The sequence below is a fragment of the Phalangium opilio genome, unplaced genomic scaffold (genome assembly GCF_054372755.1).
Source record: "Phalangium opilio isolate 3A_F unplaced genomic scaffold, DU_Popi_V2 ptg000019l_1, whole genome shotgun sequence".
Taxonomy (NCBI): Eukaryota; Metazoa; Arthropoda; class Arachnida; order Opiliones; family Phalangiidae; genus Phalangium; species Phalangium opilio.
The window spans coordinates 5,669,276-5,681,952 of NW_028324152.1; the positions used below are offsets into that span (position 1 = coordinate 5,669,276).

Genomic DNA, 12,677 nt, shown 5'->3' on the forward strand with positions numbered 1-12,677 from the left:
GATACATTATTTGAAAGGCATAGTAGCCTGAGAATATGGATGCAATTCCATTTTCGAAGTTACCGACTTCGAAAGAAACTCCTTCAATTTTAACCTCCATGGCTGAGGTGTAATAATCCTCGCCATGGAAAACCAGTGTTGGCGTGCTGAATTTTGTTTCCTGAAATAATATCAAACCCTTATTATTACTCTGATCAAGTTATATTAGAATAGTATAAAATGTAAAGCGAATAAAATCATCATGTTTGAAATATTCACGCTCCCTTTAAAGGACTATAGGAATTTTTTTTAATTCCTTCAATTCAAATTATTATTTGAAAATAATTTAAATTTAAGATTTAAACTTACGTTTTGAGCGATCCACAACTCTATATTTTCCCCGAAGAGACTAGGAAGTACTAAAAGGCAAGTTCGAAGTTCAAGCTCTAAAAATATTTTTAATGCTATTAAATCTTAAACATGGGAATATATAGTGTTGAATGCATACCTTTGACTTTTTCTTCAGTTGAGACTTCAGTCAATTCCACAAGACTTGCCAGAAATTTTTGAACATTTTTTTTCTTCTTCGGATTACGTTTAATGATATCCAATATTTTTGAGGCAAGAGGTTGGAAAAAATGAAAAATTAATTTCTCTGCCGAAGGTGTCAAATCTTTTATCCGATTAAGCTCATACACAAGCTGAAATATAAATTAAGTTTATGAATTCTGAATTTTAGAGCTGATGTAGTAAGTGGACATACTTGGTTCTTTAGGCACAAAACAGGAAATTCTGTAATCACTTCTTCGACATTATTATTGTAAGCATAGGCCTGTCTGTACGTCATTGTTCTTTGCATTTTTCCATCAATAATGGTGAAGTCCAAATGCGCCTTTTTGCTTTCTTGTTGCACAACTTTAATGTGTGCCTTAATACTCTCTCTGTCTTCCCCTAATCCAAATTCGCTCTAATAATAAAAAGTAAATGTCTACAGTTTACCATCTTCTTACGCAAAAAGGTTTAACCTAAAATAGTGACATTAAAGGGAGGGTAAAGAGATAAATCAAGTGATTTTTTATGGATTTTTCTACCAATTATAAGACCTATCCGCATAGAGAATCATTCAGCAAATGTCTCCGAATGGTTTAAAAAAATATGAAAGTTTCAGATTTCACTGTTAAATTAAACGCAGCGCCTCCAACCAATTGTGGAACGCCCTGCCTACCAGCGAACAAAATACTCGTAGCACGCGCTATATCAAGTGCTATTACAGCCCGAGATGTGATAAACAATGTACTTATCAAACCGGTTTTGCCCCCACCCAAGCGCTACGCAGTGATGCATTTAACATTTTATGATGATAATTGACGCTTGTGCCTATTTACAAGATTTAAAAACAAGCCCTCGATGAACCTAAAAATTTACTTACGGCTGGGCGGCCAGACCTATTCAGTTTAGTTTTTGTCTGTTTCTCCGCGCTGGATTCAATACTTCGTTCTCTTTTATTAGAATACTTCTCCTTCATAACTCGTACAACGTCTAAATTACCCATTTGCATCCTCTCATGCCGAAATTTCATTTTCAGTGAATTCATCCATGTGTCCTTGTTTAGAAACGTTTAATTTTTAATTTAACTTTGTGTAATTATAAATATTAATAATTATAATAAAACTCAGGAAGAGGTGAAAGTGGGGCAAAATCCCCACTTCTATTAAAAACGTTGGCACGCACCTGATAAGACTATAAATAATACATCACTTACATAACCACTAGTATTAGGGAGCCGATCTTTCAAAAACTTGTATTTAGTTATCAGAGCTAAACATATCCTTGAGTAGTCAAAACCTTTAGGATATCTAAAAAGATATTCAAATTATGGTTTCAATAAAACGTGTCAAATAACTTGTTCCATCATAATATGACTTCCCACTTACATGTCAAACTTGCTGACATCTTCATAGAGATTTTGAACAATTGCAGCTCTATACTTTGGACTAAAAACCTCACCATCCTTTTTGTTAATTAAATCTAGAACAATTGGAGGCAACTTGGGAATTATGTAAGGATCTGGAATACGACCACTAGTTGATCCAAAAGTGGTATTTTCATTGGTACTATAATCCTCCATTGGCTCTTCATTCGGCGTCAACGCAGGAACGGGAGCGATGATAAAATATAACAATTCCAAATGGTATTTAAAATAAAGTATAATTATGACTTAAGACGAAGTAATTGACACGGGTAAACATAGATAGTTTTACATCAGTGCCATAAATTTCTTATAAACTATACTCACAGTATTGTTTCCTCATAAATTATATTTAATTTGGATCCATTCGGCGGTATAACAAATTCGGAATGGTTAACCCAGTCATTCCATTGGGTATTAAAGACTTGTATTATTTTAACATCAACTTCAAACAGTAGTCCAATATCATGAACAAAATCTGTTCGCGTACAGCTTTCTTTGCAGCTGAATATTCTTTTTTCTTTCCCACACGTGACATGATATTGCCAGTCCATTCCAAAATGTTTAATTCCAAATTTACTTTTAAAGTTGTTTTTAACCTGATAAAAGTTATTTTTCATCGGTTAAAACTTGAATTATGCATAAAATCATTAGAATAAATCTCTAAAAGGTTTGCATTTTTTTATTTTATAATAATTCCGAAAAATGAGATATTGACTTTTAAAAACTAAAAAATGCCTAAATTGCTTATGAATTCAAAGATGACTACCCATTATGCTATTTACTATTGATCTATTATGTTTTAGGCCAATATCAATTTTAGGTCCCATTTCTACTTTGAAAAGCTAATATTTTATTCCACTAAGCTTGTGGTTTAAACAAATGACAATCTCAGAAGCAAGTTTGTAAGATAACAGTGCGCTACTATCAATTTCATCCCCAGGATTTAAAGCATACCAAGAGTTAACTTCTTCAACATAATAACAACGGTAATGTTTTACGTAAGCTTTGCATTTTAAAAGTCTACCTAAAAGGTGCCACTTGCCGCTAATTTGAATAACATAGCTAATCTTAAAAAAAATCGGAATGTCTTCTTCAGTAAGAGAAATAGGGAAAATATAAGTAGGTTTATATGTAACTGACGAAACAGTAAGAACCGAGGCTAAATTGGTAAATTTGGGATCAGATTGAAGATTGAGGTACTCTTTCACAAACAATTTTAAACTGGAAGGTAAACTACTATATTTTAGTTTATTATATTGTACGGAGTAACCGTTCTCAAAACCTTCTTCTCCACACCTTTCATAACATTGGAGCATCTGATGCCTTTTAGCTAGAGTCCTACAAATATTTCGGTAATTTCGGGATGAATTTGCTATGGTTTTGAAGTATTGGTGTTTAGCTTCAAACCGCATGCACCATAATCTAATTAAGGGCCCATATTTTTGGATAAGTCTGGGATAATGAACCAAGTAATGGAGTTTAGGAATAAAATTAAAATTTGGCACTTCCTTCAACAGATTGCAAAAATCATTTATTATGTCATACAGATATGACAGCCAAGATTTATCAACGACAGGAGCGCAAATAATTTCCCCTATTTCAACTAATATAAGTAAGAGAATCCAAAGCTTATCGCGTTCGGGTACATATGTCCCAAACATTAAAGGGAAAAAATGCAATAAACACATCTTCTGTGCTGCTGATCCGACTAGCTTTCCTTTTTCGGTCAATATGGACTTAGACATGGGAACCGGTTTATTTTTAATGTAAATGTCCCCATATGTAAAATTTTGAATGACGGAATTAAATTGATCTAAAGTTAGTAGTTTTTCACGGACCAAATGAACAACTAAATGCTTAATAAAGAGCGGAACAACACCCTCGAAAAAATCATGCATAATATCTGGTGGAAATGCATTAGTGCATTCAAAATAAGGCAATATTGTAAATGGGGAGGGCCCAGAAACACCATATAAAGCAATATTTTCGGGATTTTCTAGCACACCCTGCAAATGATATGTGTGGACTTCTTCGGTTCTCAAGACCATTTTATTCTCATCAAAACACTCAGCAATTCTATCTTTTGAAATCATGCAATGTCGACATATTCTACCATTGGAAAAACTCTGCCTAAAGCCACCAATGCCATGGCTAGATAAATTGTCACCAGATATCGTAGCAACTGAAGCGCGGATTAAATGATTATTTAACAAAAAACCTTCATTGTGCAAATCTAATAGATCATCCAAAAGTGGTTTAAGAACTTTAGAATACCCGTAACTTCCAATCAGATTATACCTAACACAAAGGGCTAAATTTATGCTACTCAACTTGCTTCGGAAGGAAGGGTGGAAATTACCAACTGAATAATACACAAATGACACCTTATGCTTTCCTCTTTTAGCCCCTAGAGGGTTCACAAGTTCTACCTCGTCTATGTAGAGGTGCAATCTTAAATGATAGGGATCATTTTCAAAACTTGGGTTATTTTTACATAGACTTCCATCAACAAAGTCCGCTAAAAATTGTCCTCCAACGATACGCTTTTCCTTATTAAGTTCGGACCAGACATCACTATGACTTAATAAATGTTTCAAGATACTTTTAATTGGAACATAACTAAATGTGTCTTTGTACACTTTGTTATTTATTCTCTTTGTACCTAGAACATAATCAATTGCTTCTACAAGACTCAAATGATTTTTGCAATATTTTAAAAGTATGTAGTCGCTTTTTATAATGCTTGTCAAAGACTGTGATATATTAGAAGCTATTAAATGGCTATCCCCGTCTATTACCCCCCTGTTTGAATCAATGCTATACTCAATGCAACTCTGAGCTAAATCAGCAATCTTATTCGACAAAGCTGTAGCAGCTGATATAGGTAACTTGTGTTTTTCGCGCATTTCTAATATCAACAAAGCAGCATTTCTTTGAAGGTTTTCGAGACTGTTTTGACAATTCGAAGATTCAGAAGAAGAATCGGAGTCATTATCAGTTTGATCATGGAAAGGATTCAGTTCAGGAAAGTCAGGGTTAATTATGGGGGCCGCTTCCACTATATTTGGTTCTTTAATGAACAGACCATTTCGAAAATGTTTCCTATAAACATGTTTTCTCAAAGCTTCATAGTTTCTAGTTATTGTTAGACATGTTTGTGTAAGAGAACACTTAAAAAGACGATTTGGTTCGTGTTTGTGTTTGGTTCGGATATGTTTTAACCACCCTTGAGGGGTACGCCTGTGACCATTGCATATTGCACACGTGTATCCCATATATGGCTTAAATATTACGTTTAAATAACGAAATAAGAAAACCTTAGGCCTGGCAATATAGTAAGGTAAAAAAATTAAGTACTTAACTTTATCTATACGCAGCAGTCGGATTTTCGGTTGAGATTCTGTTGCAAGTAGTCCTTAGAAAATTGAATAAATTATAAACAATCAAGTTTAATTTAATTTTCATTACCATAAACCATACAGTCAAAGACGCACCGCTGACTGGTAACATGTTTCCGAAAAATATGTATTGCGTATTCTAACCAAAAATGGACCATGCGAAAGATAGGTATTTAATTGGCCTACTTGTTTAATTTGGCTCCAGTACTACACATAGAGCAATATGAAAAAGGGGTCGAACCCCTTCAATAGACCGAAAGGGGTTAGATCCGGTGAGATAGGGTTTGCCACGTCAGCGGAGACGGGTACCTAACCAGAGAGGAGAGAAAGAGGGAGATAGAAACGAGTTTTATAAAATCCGCCAAAAAGCGGGAAAATAGGGGTAGTAAAAACAATTTTCGGTACGTTTCGTCGTTTAGTTTTAGTCCTTTACGCATGGGGCATTGACCTCCTTGCCTTATCTCTGTCATCCCCTACCTCAAATGTGCACGAGAAAGCAGCGCATAGGCACCGCGGTGTACCGTACATTTACCCCCGTTTTCACCACGCATGGATCACGGCTGCCTATGCTGATTCTCTCTCCCTGACCTAACGCTGTTGCGAACCCCAAACCGGCTTTTGATACCAGGCTATTTTCTGCCCTCCCGGCCCCTAGGAAGAAGGAATGTTTGTTCATGTTTCTTAGAATAAGAAAAAATTCCGTAAACCCCCATAGCCGAAAGTACCACGTTGAGTTTTAAGAAATGTAAGGGTTCCGAACAATGGTAAATACATAGTTTTCAGACTAGGAGGATTAATACCTTTACACAAGGAGACCAGGTGCCATTTTGATTTAATACTTTTATATATTAAGAAATTTAATCCAAGCTTAATTGTATTATTACTAGTGATTTAAAGCGGCATTAAATATCGATAGTATAATTTCGGTTCCCTGCCTTTGACTGAATTACGGCCTATGGAGAGTTCAAAAGGGTTGATAATACCCTACTCTCATATAAAATTGTAAAGACTAAAATGATTTGGTATCTTAGTTTAAATATGTAAAACAAAAAGAACATACCTGAGATATATCTTCAATAAATATCTTGATTTTGAGTTGATTGAAGAGGAAGAAACCAAACTACTTTATTAAGATTCACGTAGCCACCGTTATGTTAGGCTGAACGCGCTTACTCGTAATTAACGTTTCCCAAAAATGACAAAGAAATTCACAATCCGTTGAGATCCTGTCCCCACGGGCCACTCCCAGACTGTGCTGGACAGAAGGAATTCGCAGGGAAAAGTTTTAGTAGCGTAACCACGGCCAACTTAGATCATCTCCTTCGTCGCCTGTACAGGCGAGAAAATCTAAGTTGGCCGTGGCGTAACCTAGCGAGAAATATTGAAAGCTTGATCTTAAGGACAATCGTTGAGATTTTCACGTGTTGGTAGGTTTATACGAAAATTAACTCTTTAGTTTTTACTGGTTTTTCGGATTGGAATTTTATTGTCTGGATATATTTTGAAATGGATGAGCTGCAGGTTGCTGCAGATAATAATGGTAAGCTCTTTTTCTTTTTTAATTTAGAAATACAACCAAACAATCCCTATTATGATCTAAGCCTTGCCCATAGCAATAGGTTGTAACTGAGCTAGGCAAATTGCTGATACATTTTTTTTTTAATTTCAGTTCCTGTTTCTCTCTCTCTTGTTAAAATTATGGATTACATTGCATCAAGGAAGAACTGTTTATCACAATTTACCAGTTATGCTGCATCGCAGCACCTAAGTATCAAATTGTTCATTTTGATGAGTCAAAACAAAAGCTCATTTTAGAATCGCTCTTAGCTAGTACAAATTATGACACAGCTCTTCAAAATCATATTGAACCCAGCGAAAACTTTTACGGATCAAGAAGAGACGGCTAGAGGAGAGTCATGAAGGAAAGATTTTAACAGAATGTTCCATTTCCGTTAAAAATGTTTCTTCTGACAAAAGTCAACAATGACCCAGTTTTTCAATATCCTAATGGATCGAGTAGATTTTTCTCATTTAAATTTAAGCGAAAAAATTTAATTAAGTCTAAACGTATTAAAAGATGACGAGAAATCATTTTATGATAAAGAAGTTTGTTTATCAATTGAGAAAGCTGTCGCTATTGCCATAAAGACGGAGAGTCAAAATGATCCTTTGTGGAAAAATGAAAGGAAAAAGCGTTTCACTGGCAGTATTTGTTATGTATATTATACTTATTTTCCTAAAGACCCATCAGAAAAAAATCAGAAAAACTCTGGATTCAAAATTTTCCGACAACCAAAACACTCATTATGGCATCGTAAAGAGAAACATGCTATTGATGCTTTTGAAAAGAAACTTAATGAAAAAGTTCAGAGAATTGGATTCGTTCCTAAAATGGAGGAAGAAACTGTGATATTACCTACTGTGAATAATTTCGGGTTCCTAAAATTAAATGGTATATTTTAAAATGAAAGAATGAATGAAAATAAATTGTAATTTTTTAATTACGTTCTTTTGATATTATCTGAAGTTCAGTACAAAATAAACGTCTGGTCATATCAACTGGTCAAAAATGCTAATTAACAATCATTTGTAACTTATTTTTTAAGTCAAAAATGGTAATTAATAATTAAGTCTAAAATTCTAATTAATTATTTAGAATTTTCTACAAAATTATGGGAGCAGACTACCATAAATTTAGTGTGTCGTTTTCCCATTTTTAAAGCAACATCCCATTGTTTTACTACCTTTGGATCGCGAGGAAACTTGTGAAACCGCGTTTTCTCCATTGTACCATTGTTTTTTCACCTATACACGCAGCAGTAAGTAACCATCGTTAAACTATAGCTTAATTACGAGCATATAATCAGCGAAACAAAAGTTTACCATGCATAACCTAGGTACACCCTTGGTTTTTGTTTCCTTGACATTGCACCTTCTTGGATATCTCACTAGCGCCCCCTATAGTAACTTTTCGTTGCGAATAACTCCCCCTCTAGGTGTCCCCACAAGGGGTTTCCAAGGTAACGCAAGACGCGGATTAACCAGTGTTCTAGATTGAACGCTTTTCATCTGTGTGAACGCTTTTTGAAATCTGATGAACCTCTGAACAACCACTGTTCAACTTAGGATCGTGGGGTTCAATTTTGAACTACCCCTGAACCCCATTGAACGCTTATTTCTTAGAGTGTAGTACTCTCGGCAACGGCCATATCACGCTGAGAACACCGGTTCTCGTCCGATCACCGAAGTTAAGCAGCGTCGAGCGCAGTCAGTACTTGAGAGGGAGACCACTTAGGAACACTGCGTGCCGTTGGCTTTTCACTTTTTTTCCTCTTTTAAATTCCAATAGATATGAAAAAAGCAAACATATTTTATATTTGTTATTGTTTTAAAAAGATGAAGGTTAATTTGTCGCACTTAATTTAAATTTGAACTATTAACTAGCACTCTCGGCAACGGCCATATCACGCTGAAAACACCGGTTCTCGTCCGATCACCGAAGTTAAGCAGCGTCGAGCGCAGTCACTACTTGGAAACTCTGCGTGCCGTTGGCTTTTTCACTTTTGTTTCCTCTTTTAAATTCCACCAGATATGAAAAAAGCAAACATATCTTCTTTTTGTTATTGTTTTATAAAGATGAAGGTTAATTAAATTCAAATTATTAAATAGCACTCTCGGCAACGGCCATATCACGCTGAAATCACCGGTTCTCGTCCAATCACCGAAGTTAAAAAGCGTCGAGCGCAGTCAGTACTTGGGAGGGAGACCACTTACGAACACTGTGTGCCGTTGGCTTTTTCACTTTTTTTTCCTCTTTTAAATTCCAATAGATATGAAAAGAGCAAACATATTTTCTTTTTGTTATTGTTTTAAAAAGATGAAGGTTAATTTGTCTCACTTAATTTAAATTCGAATTATTAACTAGTACTCTCGGCAACGGCCATATCACGCTGAGAACACCGGTTCTCGTCTGATCACCGAAGTTAAGCAGCACCGAGCGCAGTCAGTACTTGAGAGGGAGACCACTTAGGAACACTGCGTGCCGTTGGCTTTTCACTTTTTTTCCTCTTTTAAATTCCAATAGATATGAAAAAAGCAAACATATTTTATATTTGTTATTGTTTTAAAAAGATGAAGGTTAATTTGTCGCACTTAATTTAAATTCGAACTATTAACTAGCACTCTCGGCAACGGCCATATCACGCTGAAAACACCGGTTCTCGTTCGATCACCGAAGTTAAGCAGCGTCGAGCGCAGTCAGTACTTGGAAACTCTGCGTGCCGTTGGCTTTTTCACTTTTGTTTCCTCTTTTAAATTCCACCAGATATGAAAAAAGCAAACATATCTTCTTTTTGTTATTGTTTTATAAAGATGAAGGTTAATTAAATTCAAATTATTAAATAGCACTCTCGGCAACGGCCATATCACGCTGAAAACACCGGTTCTCGTCCAATCACCGAAGTTAAAAAGCGTCGAGCGCAGTCAGTACTTGGGAGGGAGAACACTTACGAACACTGTGTGCCGTTGGCTTTTTCACTTTTTTTTCCTCTTTTGAATTCCAATAGATATGAAAAGAGCAAACATATTTTCTTTTTGTTATTGTTTTAAAAAGATGAAGGTTAATTTGTCTCACTTAATTTAAATTCGAATTATTAACTAGTACTCTCGGCAACGGCCATATCACGCTGAGAACACCGGTTCTCGTCTGATCACCGAAGTTAAGCAGCGTCGAGCGCAGTCAGTACTTGAGAGGGAGACCACTTAGGAACACTGCGTGCCGTTGGCTTTTCACTTTTTTTCCTCTTTTAAATTCCAATAGATATGAAAAAAGCAAACATATTTTATATTTGTTATTGTTTTAAAAAGATGAAGGTTAATTTGTCGCACTTAATTTAAATTCGAACTATTAACTAGCACTCTCGGCAACGGCCATATCACGCTGAAAACACCGGTTCTCGTTCGATCGCCGAAGTTAAGCAGCGTCGAGCGCAGTCAGTACTTGGAAACTCTGCGTGCCGTTGGCTTTTTCACTTTTGTTTCCTCTTTTAAATTCCACCAGATATGAAAAAAGCAAACATATCTTCTTTTTGTTATTGTTTTATAAAGATGAAGGTTAATTAAATTCAAATTATTAAATAGCACTCTCGGCAACGGCCATATCACGCTGAAAACACCGGTTCTCGTCCAATCACCGAAGTTAAAAAGCGTCGAGCGCAGTCAGTACTTGGGAGGGAGACCACTTACGAACACTGTGTGCCGTTGGCTTTTTCACTTTTTTTTCCTCTTTTGAATTCCAATAGATATGAAAAGAGCAAACATATTTTCTTTTTGTTATTGTTTTAAAAAGATGAAGGTTAATTTGTCTCACTTAATTTAAATTCGAATTATTAACTAGTACTCTCGGCAACGGCCATATCACGCTGAGAACACCGGTTCTCGTCTGATCACCGAAGTTAAGCAGCGTCGAGCGCAGTCAGTACTTGAGAGGGAGACCACTTAGGAACACTGCGTGCCGTTGGCTTTTCACTTTTTTTCCTCTTTTAAATTCCAATAGATATGAAAAAAGCAAACATATTTTATATTTGTTATTGTTTTAAAAAGATGAAGGTTAATTTGTCGCACTTAATTTAAATTCGAACTATTAACTAGCACTCTCGGCAACGGCCATATCACGCTGAAAACACCGGTTCTCGTTCGATCACCGAAGTTAAGCAGCGTCGAGCGCAGTCAGTACTTGGAAACTCTGCGTGCCGTTGGCTTTTTCACTTTTGTTTCCTCTTTTAAATTCCACCAGATATGAAAAAAGCAAACATATCTTCTTTTTGTTATTGTTTTATAAAGATGAAGGTTAATTAAATTCAAATTATTAAATAGCACTCTCGGCAACGGCCATATCACGCTGAAAACACCGGTTCTCGTCCAATCACCGAAGTTAAAAAGCGTCGAGCGCAGTCAGTACTTGGGAGGGAGACCACTTACGAACACTGTGTGCCGTTGGCTTTTTCACTTTTTTTTCCTCTTTTGAATTCCAATAGATATGAAAAGAGCAAACATATTTTCTTTTTGTTATTGTTTTAAAAAGATGAAGGTTAATTTGTCTCACTTAATTTAAATTCGAATTATTAACTAGTACTCTCGGCAACGGCCATATCACGCTGAGAACACCGGTTCTCGTCTGATCACCGAAGTTAAGCAGCGTCGAGCGCAGTCAGTACTTGAGAGGGAGACCACTTAGGAACACTGCGTGCCGTTGGCTTTTCACTTTTTTTCCTCTATTAAATTCCAATAGATATGAAAAAAGCAAACATATTTTATATTTGTTATTGTTTTAAAAAGATGAAGGTTAATTTGTCGCACTTAATTTAAATTCGAACTATTAACTAGCACTCTCGGCAACGGCCATATCACGCTGAAAACACCGGTTCTCGTTCGATCACCGAAGTTAAGCAGCGTCGAGCGCAGTCAGTACTTGGAAACTCTGCGTGCCGTTGGCTTTTTCACTTTTGTTTCCTCTTTTAAATTCCACCAGATATGAAAAAAGCAAACATATCTTCTTTTTGTTATTGTTTTATAAAGATGAAGGTTAATTAAATTCAAATTATTAAATAGCACTCTCGGCAACGGCCATATCACGCTGAAAACACCGGTTCTCGTCCAATCACCGAAGTTAAAAAGCGTCGAGCGCAGTCAGTACTTGGGAGGGAGACCACTTACGAACACTGTGTGCCGTTGGCTTTTTCACTTTTTTTTCCTCTTTTGAATTCCAATAGATATGAAAAGAGCAAACATATTTTCTTTTTGTTATTGTTTTAAAAAGATGAAGGTTAATTTGTCTCACTTAATTTAAATTCGAATTATTAACTAGTACTCTCGGCAACGGCCATATCACGCTGAGAACACCGGTTCTCGTCCGATCACCGAAGTTAAGAAGCGTCGAGCGCAGTCAGTACTTGGGAGGGAGACCACTTAGGAACACTGCGTGCCGTTGGCTTGTTAACTTTTTTTCCTCTTTTAAATTCCAATAGATATGAAAAAAGCAAACATATTTTATATTTGTTATTGTTTTAAAAAGATTAAGGTTAATTTGTCGCACTTAATTTAAATTCGAACTATTAACTAGCACTCTCGGCAACGGCCATATCACGCTGAAAACACCGGTTCTCGTTCGATCACCGAAGTTAAGCAGCGTCGAGCGCAGTCAGTACTTGGAAACTCTGCGTGCCGTTGGCTTTTTCACTTTTGTTTCCTCTTTTAAATTCCACCAGATATGAAAAAAGCAAACATATCTTCTTTTTGTTATTGTTTTATAAAGATGAAGGTTAATTAAA

At 36.0% G+C, this 12,677-nt stretch overlaps 4 non-coding genes and 13 pseudogenes across 4 annotated transcripts; all 17 read left to right on the top strand.

The window, feature by feature from the left end:
• Positions 1–8,546: 8,546 nt before the first annotated feature.
• LOC149700522 (5S ribosomal RNA) lies at positions 8,547–8,665 on the top strand. The gene has a single exon (XR_016382198.1). It is a non-coding gene; the product is annotated as a 5S ribosomal RNA (ribosomal RNA).
• A 135-nt stretch (positions 8,666–8,800) lies between these two features.
• LOC149700523 (5S ribosomal RNA) lies at positions 8,801–8,903 on the top strand (annotated as a pseudogene).
• A 122-nt stretch (positions 8,904–9,025) lies between these two features.
• Positions 9,026–9,144, top strand: LOC149700524 (5S ribosomal RNA; annotated as a pseudogene).
• Positions 9,145–9,281: 137 nt separating this feature from the next.
• LOC149700525 (5S ribosomal RNA) lies at positions 9,282–9,400 on the top strand (annotated as a pseudogene).
• A 135-nt stretch (positions 9,401–9,535) lies between these two features.
• Positions 9,536–9,638, top strand: LOC149700526 (5S ribosomal RNA; annotated as a pseudogene).
• A 122-nt stretch (positions 9,639–9,760) lies between these two features.
• LOC149700527 (5S ribosomal RNA) lies at positions 9,761–9,879 on the top strand (annotated as a pseudogene).
• Positions 9,880–10,016: 137 nt separating this feature from the next.
• LOC149700528 (5S ribosomal RNA) lies at positions 10,017–10,135 on the top strand. The gene has a single exon (XR_016382289.1). It is a non-coding gene; the product is annotated as a 5S ribosomal RNA (ribosomal RNA).
• Positions 10,136–10,270: 135 nt separating this feature from the next.
• LOC149700529 (5S ribosomal RNA) lies at positions 10,271–10,373 on the top strand (annotated as a pseudogene).
• A 122-nt stretch (positions 10,374–10,495) lies between these two features.
• On the top strand, positions 10,496–10,614 carry LOC149700530 (5S ribosomal RNA; annotated as a pseudogene).
• A 137-nt stretch (positions 10,615–10,751) lies between these two features.
• On the top strand, positions 10,752–10,870 carry LOC149700531 (5S ribosomal RNA). The gene has a single exon (XR_016382290.1). It is a non-coding gene; the product is annotated as a 5S ribosomal RNA (ribosomal RNA).
• Positions 10,871–11,005: 135 nt separating this feature from the next.
• On the top strand, positions 11,006–11,108 carry LOC149700532 (5S ribosomal RNA; annotated as a pseudogene).
• Positions 11,109–11,230: 122 nt separating this feature from the next.
• On the top strand, positions 11,231–11,349 carry LOC149700533 (5S ribosomal RNA; annotated as a pseudogene).
• Positions 11,350–11,486: 137 nt separating this feature from the next.
• On the top strand, positions 11,487–11,605 carry LOC149700534 (5S ribosomal RNA). The gene has a single exon (XR_016382291.1). It is a non-coding gene; the product is annotated as a 5S ribosomal RNA (ribosomal RNA).
• A 135-nt stretch (positions 11,606–11,740) lies between these two features.
• Positions 11,741–11,843, top strand: LOC149700535 (5S ribosomal RNA; annotated as a pseudogene).
• A 122-nt stretch (positions 11,844–11,965) lies between these two features.
• LOC149700536 (5S ribosomal RNA) lies at positions 11,966–12,084 on the top strand (annotated as a pseudogene).
• A 137-nt stretch (positions 12,085–12,221) lies between these two features.
• On the top strand, positions 12,222–12,340 carry LOC149700537 (5S ribosomal RNA; annotated as a pseudogene).
• Positions 12,341–12,476: 136 nt separating this feature from the next.
• On the top strand, positions 12,477–12,579 carry LOC149700538 (5S ribosomal RNA; annotated as a pseudogene).
• The last annotated feature ends 98 nt before the right edge of the window (positions 12,580–12,677 follow it).